The sequence below is a fragment of the Anneissia japonica genome, unplaced genomic scaffold, assembly GCF_011630105.1.
Source record: "Anneissia japonica isolate Jap-2015-1 unplaced genomic scaffold, ASM1163010v1 scaffold1525_len913038_cov183, whole genome shotgun sequence".
NCBI classification, from domain to species: domain Eukaryota; kingdom Metazoa; phylum Echinodermata; class Crinoidea; order Comatulida; family Comatulidae; genus Anneissia; species Anneissia japonica.
This window is the reverse complement of record NW_022728504.1, coordinates 605,811-614,051: the sequence shown is the minus strand read 5'-3', so window position 1 is coordinate 614,051 and position 8,241 is coordinate 605,811.

Genomic DNA, 8,241 nt, shown 5'->3' with positions numbered 1-8,241 from the left:
TAAATGTCAACTTATTTGAAATTAGATTCCTTTTAAAACACTAAATGATTTTAGTAATACAAATGCAGTAATGCATCTAATAAAATATATGTTTATACAATATGTTCCGTGTTACACTATTTTTGTTTTTATGTACTTTTTTCTGTTCTATGTTTAGGGCATACCACCCACAAGCTTTTGCTTTTCAGGATTTTGCCATCTTTTTAAATTGTCTTTTTAATTACCTTATGTGCTTTAATATTATCAAAGAAGAAAATATATGTACGCTTGAATTGAATTGAATTGAACACGTCATCATCAAGTAATATGGTTCAAATAAAATAAAAATGCATATGATACATTGATTTATTATTTAAATTTTTGCAGAATTTTAATATTTAAAAAAAAGTTTTTGTAATAAATTTTATTATTCAGGGCCACTTTTACCAAGGCAATTTTACCCAGAGCCTTTTTATTCAGGGCATTTTTATTATTTGATGTTTGTAATGCTTCCATTTTGAAATAGTTCAAAACCGCTCTCTAAATTCACCTATATTCAATGGTGTATCAAAGATTTTAAAAGTGGGGTGCTAAAAATACAAATATTACATCCCGCTTTACGTACAGTGCAAAACTAGTACCAGAAAATATCAATGGCTTTGACTACACCATTATTTGCTTGTTATTTCCATTTATTTCCATTAATTTATTACTTGTTCACGTTTGAACAAGGGGGGGTGGGTGATCCGACACTGTAACCTACACCCTGGTTACGCTTTTTTTATGTTTTCTATTACTTGTCATGAAAAAGGTAAGGTTGGTGCAGCGGAATATCAGGGAACAGTTAAAATTAAATGTTCCCTGGGAATATCGAATGCCATAGTCCAATCAAGCCTGAACTACACCCACTGAGATAAATGAAACTCATTTCATGCCTCATTACAATTTTATGCAGGCTTAATATGGTTTAACAAATTACTATTGGTAATTAGATTCACATCAGGTTTGTGGAACCTGGCATATAAATAAAAATTATTTGACATGAATTAATATATTGCCCTGACGACTGATGTCTTAATTCATTCATGTACAATAGGTATTCTTTATGATAATGTTTTGCATTTATGTTCTTGTTTATATTTCAGACATGGTAACGATGCATTGATTAGTTTTTCACTCCAACCAAACATGTTTTATATTTTGGTTATCTTTAAATAATTGAATTATTAAGCTTATTATTATGTATACCGTAATTCAAAAAAGTATGCCCATTATTAATATTTATATTTGTTACTCATTATTGTAATTTTTATTTTATTTTTTTCTTTCACTAGTGTAGTTAAGTTCACATGCATACCTAAAATTTACAAGCTGCGGCTAACGATAGGTGGCGTCGCCATTTACTATTTTGTACAGCAAATTAAGTGTTGTTTCATTTAATTTCTTTATAAGCCTATACTTTTACCATTTTTAGTACCAATATATTATCAATAATGTATAGTCTGTTCACTTGGGCACTGGCCACCCATAACCTTTACTGTCATCATTTTGTTTTTTGTTTTGACTTTTGGAAAGGAAATAAATTCAATTCAATTCCAGTGGAGAACTATTGAACACATAATGTTGTCTTAATACTTTCATCAGAAAATAATTGATCCTGAAGTGTAACATTCTTGCTACACTTCATTGCCGACGCTGATTGGTCAGTCGAATCTGAGAGCATTCCCGATTGCGTCGAGGACAACTATGCAGCGCAAGAATTCCAGTGAAAACACTGTAGCAACTGTGTAGTGATTTTATGAAAACCAGGCTATACTGAACACTGTTCAGTGGTGTATCCAGGGAGTCGAAGTAAAGAGGCCCAGAATGAATGGATACTGTATTGTCGGGTTTTTATTATAATTATAATAAAAATTGAAGTTAAACATTCATTAAAAATATTAAAAACCAATACATTACACTGTCAGACTTATCACACTGTTATTATTATTATTATTATAATTAGCAAAAGACCAAATAATTTCTGACCTACTCTGGAAACCTCTATACTCTCACCGAGGCAGGCACCCCCTCAGCTACAGCCGAATGGCAAGTTAAGGAAGGTAAATTTGAATATCAATATCAGGCTATCATAATTGGTTTTTCTGAAGACCAGAGTGAATTCTTGCAGTGGCAGGATCATGTACCATTACACTATCCATTAATATCGCATTTTTTTTAGGCCATGTAAAATTTAAAAATTGGTTAGCATCCTTATATTATCAATTTTCATGGTAGGGAGGGAGGTTTGTTTTTTTCTAGCATCAAACATGAAAAAACTAAGTGTCACAAAGAACAGCAGCAAAAAAAAGAAAAAAAGAAAACAACAGAGCTTGCATACAAGAAATTATATAATTCACCTATAGCAAGCAAAAACTTTACCTATGAATAACCAGGGAGATGTACTGTATTACATCTCCCTGGAATAACACGTCATATTGCAATTACTGTAATCTCTATATAATCATGTACAATTCACTCCAACACAACTGGCATCATGGATGCCATGTGGTAACAGTCATGCTGCAGGTGGTCTGGCTAGCGTGTGGACGGGTGGTAAGCACACACTTATAATATAGAGTTTGTGAATGTTTTGTAAAATAAAAATAAAATAAAAAATTGGGTCATTAGCATCTCTAATGGTAGGGATTGGATGCTAACCAATTATTTTATTTTACATGGCCTTATTTTATTCTGACGTTTTTTCGAAAATAGAATTCTGTCACAGAAAGCAAGATAACTACACCATGAGAAGCTTTGAATAACATACTGGAGATTCCTTTGTCAGCGATTACGATAAATTAAAGGTGGCAGTTTTTACTGTTTTTGTCGGTCATGGTAAGCTTCAGGTTATTTCTAGATTTACTTTTTTTCATTATTCTCATTTCGCTACTTCACATTCTGTTTTTCTGTTTATATAAATCGCATAAAAGCTCTGGAATTATGCGCTATATATGCAAGATCTAAATGGTCTTATTAAAATTAAATCTTAAATTGTTACTGTAAGATAATTATTATCATTATTCTTATTTTAAATTAATATTTTTCATTAAATTAATATTTTTAGCTTGTTAATGGGGTGAAAAAAACTCATCTTGAATAAAAACATATCTGTTGTGCACATAAAAACATTGCGTATTTAAAAAATAACTTCATATCAGTAAAACTTACACACAGGAAACTCCATAAATCTGATACAAAGTAATTGTTTTATTTTGCCAGTATGCATTTCCTTCCTTCCCTCCTTGGGCAGCTCAATTCCTCCTTCATTTCAACACCGATTCCAACTTTAACAGATATTAGTGGCTACCACAAGCATCTCTGTACAGTAATTTGCTTTAACTGTAAGTCAAGATATTCTGTTTCCACAATATAACTCATAGCTTTTATCTTGCAAAAAAGTGCAATACATAATTGAATTAGCCATAACCAAATTTGAGATCTAAAATTGACAGATATATAAAAATTGGCAGATATAAGCTACAAATTACAATACAAAATACAATTAACTAAAATTAGTGATAGACAGGCACTGAGCAATCTATTATTACGTTATTTCTTGTACATTTGTTAAATTATTCATGCTTCATAAACGAATGTTCATTATGTTTTTGCCAACCAATTTTAATTTACCATCAATACAAGTGTATACAATTCTTCATCGCTACAATTCTATAACTATTCACTATGTGACAACATCCTCCACTTAAGATACTTACAAAACTCTCTCTCTTTATATATATATTTTTTTATTAAAAAAATTAGTACAGTAATTCAAAATTATTCTAGTAAATTTTTATAATACTACAGTAATATCAAACAGCCTTATATAAATAAGAATATAACAATGAATGCTACTTGCTACAACAGTTTAGGACATAGAATAATTATCTCTAATTCTTGTACTGTAAATTGATAGGGTCGTGTCTATATTAAAGCCCACTTTCTGACTATTATTAAGTACTTTAATAGGTCTGCAATACAGCTGATATTCATCCATAGGTTAAAACAATTTTACTTTTGGCCCAAAGACAACTTACAAAACAAAGTTAATACTCAGGGCAACCCAAGCAAATAAATCACTAGGCCTAACACTTAGTGGTATGCTACCTCCAAAAACAACATATACATTCATTCAAATGTAATAAAGAAAATCAGTTTCAAGTTGACAGCAATAAATATAAAAATAAAACATTTTATAAATTGAATATAAAAACAAAGATGATCAACTTCGTAACTGCTTTGTAAAAGATGAACACGATTAAAAAATCTAAATGTTTATACATTTATTTTAAAAATTGTTTTTTTAATTGAATAAAAATTGGAATCATGAGCAAAGGAGACACAAGTTCTTTCAGATATAAACCATCCCACAGTAAATCTAAATACTGTACACGCTGTACTCCAAATAGAATATTTTTACAAGACTTTTTTTTAATACCTTGTTTAGCAAACAAGCCACCCACTAATAATGATTTTGAATAAAAATAAAATTTTATTTTTTACCAATTCACACACTTGCCTCCACGAAAAATGGAAATTACAGAAAAAAAAGTTTTTCTTTATTTTTATTACACCTACCACCGCCAAACATAAGATATGTATATTTCTTCCTAATTATATTATTAGCACTTAACCTTCCCATTACTACAATGTTTACATTCACCAATAACATTTCATTTTCATTTTCTTCTTCATCTGGATGTTTTTGGCAAAACTATTTGCTAAATAAGAAAACATTTTATTTTTCCACTCCCCCCCCCCACTTCCTCTGATGATCTTTACAAAAAAGGTTTGAGAAACAAGGAATAAAAGAAAATCTCGCTTAGTACAAAATAAACTTCAACTTAAATATTTTTGTTGTAAAACTCATTTGAAAAACTAATTTACTTTTTATTTGATCTGTGACTTAATGAAAGTTGATAGCTATTTTTATTTTTATTTGAGGTTTTCATTTATTTTTTTATTGGCAGTGTATTTTTTATTTATTGCACCTTTATAGCTGTATGATTGCACTTTATAAGCGTAGTTGTCTTAATAATGTTAATAGAAGGTTATATATGATCAGCAAGGAAATGAAAATACACATTTCCAGATGCAACAGTGTTATGCCAAATACATATTGATTGAGTGCATTCATTTTCCAACCAACTTTAATTACCATCAATACAAGTGAACACATCATTATGCTACAATGGAAATCCAATTCTATTATTTTCACTACTTACAGCCATCTTGACATAAGCCTGAGTGAATATCAAATGCGACTATCAGCTGTCACTAGCCTCACCCTCGCATTTGTAATTGCATTCTTTCTTCTTGTTCATATACATATTTTTTTTTGGGGGGGGGGATTCCTCTTGAAATTATGCATACTATATATGTCAACAATATTCTTGTGTCTCTTGATCAGTGGCAGTGTCATGAAGGCCAGTCATCTCATTCAGTATAGCTAGATGCCTATTATTATTATTATTATTATTATTTTTATTTATTTTTTTTTAAAGGAAGATTGGAAGGGAAGAGAAGGGATTTAGGCACTGGGCAAAGGCTATGCTCTTCAAAGTAGCAATCCCATCACAAGTCAAACTCCAAACATACTGCCCTACATAGAGTAAGTCTTCTTACAAGGGGTAGCTGTTTTGGTCGTGAGCAAACAATCCTGTACCGTAACAGAAATTGAACCAACAACCATGGGATTGGAAATCAAAATCTTAACCACCAAGTTATTCAACTCCACTCCAGAAGAAGAAAGGATTATTGAATGATTTAGAATTGGGTGGCTACGCTGCATTAAAGATTGCATCGAATGGAGGAAACTATGAGGAACTAACTCATATAAGGATCTGCGATAAGCAGAATACCGATGATGATATTTTTTAATATGATTAGGAGAAAAAGTAATCCCTACAATGATCTTGTGTCAACACATTTTTGAGAGGTAGGCCTACAAATAATAAAATAATATCCATAATCCTTCATATTCATATTTATATTTATATGCAGTGCCATATTCTATCCATTAAAGTAACTTGTTTAAAAATGCTATGTTTTGTACATGAAGGTATATTTTTGGTGAGTACAGTACTGTAGCACCGATTTTCCTTATGCCAACAAACATAATAAAAATTGTAATTTGATCATTATTGTAACGTATTAAAAGTTTAAATTCATACAGTACTATTAATAGGCAGTATATTCTTAGCAGTGGCGTAACAATGGGGCCAGGGGCCCTGTGGCTTTCTGAGTGTGGGGGCCTTTATGGGTCCCCAATTCCATGTGGAAATTTTAGACGTGCCCGTTATTAATTATGTGAGGCATGTTGTGGCACAATGGTTAAGTTGTCGCACAGGCCAGTATTGAGTAAATGAGCTTTAAAATATGGGAGCTCAAAAAATTGCCTAAAAATCCAAATTTGTTTTTCACTATAGATCAACAGTTTAATGTCTTATCAATCATGCCTCTAAGTATTAGTTCTGGAAGTGGTCAACAAATGGTTTATTTAACATTATTTATACAGTTCATTCTATTAAACAATGTATGCATAAATTACTTTGAAAGGCAATAATCCTCAAAATCATGTTTATCTTGACTTTAGGAGTACTGTACATTCACTTTCCAATAACTTAAGCTTGAAATGTCCAATTTTAATGAAGGACCCCTAATTTTAAAGACCACATACTCAGGTATCTGAAAATACCAATAACTTGAATTTCAATTTTCGCTACAACTTAGCTATTTTGCCACAACATGCCTCATGTTTGTCACTGCATTCTAAATGTTTTAAACGACAAAATAAATGATATATGAGTGGTGAATCCAGCAAGGCCCAAGAAGAGACTTTCACTGATAAAGGGTCAATACCACCTCAGCCCCAGGATAGTTGGGGGCTGAGGAAAGAACATTTTTTCATTAAGCCACCTCTTAATGGCCGGAAATGGCACTCAGAGACTTAAAATTTAAAAATTTTGGGGGCCCTCTTTAATTCACCACTGAATAAAATATGCATGTTATGCTGTTATGTATCAACAAAGCCCTTTTGGGTCAGGGTGCTAGATCGAGGACCGTGTGGTTAGGGGGCACTGCGGATGCCGCACAAGAGTGCATAGGCATTACGCCACTGATTCTTAGTTTACTTTACCACCATAAAATAGTCATGAAATAACATCATATATTAATGTATATAAAATGTTTAGATTATATAAAATAATTATTGTTATAAAGTCCTTTGTATCCTTTGTTCTTTACATACCTGCATAATAAAAAGCAATTCATTTTCACCAGTATAAAGTATAAATTACTTTAAATTACTCTCCCGAAAACTCTTTTTTTTTCCCTGCCTTATTTTAAGCCTATTATTTTTTAACTTTGTAGTTACAATTAAAGATATGTGTTAGGGGAAGTCTACCCAAATAATTGGAATATACTTGAAGTGAGAGAAGTGATTGTTAGTGAGAGACTCACAACATCATGCTATGTTGCCCTTTGCAAACAATAATTACTACAATTTTCAGTAGAGTCAGCCGTCCACAATGAAGCAATCAGTGGCGTAGAAAAATATTTTTCATTGGGGTGATTAGCGTGTTAGCCAGTGGCGTAACAGGCGTGGGGCAGGGGGGCAGACTGCCCCTCCCCTGACGGTTTTTACCGGGCTGACCAAGCTGGCGTACCGGCTGGATAATAAGAGAAAAGAAAGAGAGAGAGGGAGGGAAAGAGAAAGAAGAGGAAAAGAAAAGGAAAAGAAAAAGAGGAAGATATCATAATGACCAGACTCACAACACTCTGCAACCCCTTCTCCACTTCAAAAAATGTCATAACTCCTTTGATCTATGCTGCCCGATGGCGTAACCCCAGGGGAACAAGGGGAAAATATCTATCTTTAGAAAATCTTTCCCACCCCTTGATAAAGTGTCCAAAATTCTCAAATCTTCGCGCGCATTTCTTGTGACGGCCAATTTCCTCTGTAAATTGCACATTTTACGAAGTTTTCATCAATTCTGACAAAATTCTAAAAGAAGGGCCTAAATGTGTATTGATGGTGAAAGAATATGTTTGTAATAAATAAAACCATGATGAAAATGCTTATATTTATTTTCAAACACACGTGTGTGGCCTATATTATAAATAAGATAAGCCCTATGTCGTATTGTTTTCTATTTGGGGAGGGGGTGGGATGGGTATGATAAATTACTAACCAGAAAAATAAATAACTTTGCCACCAGC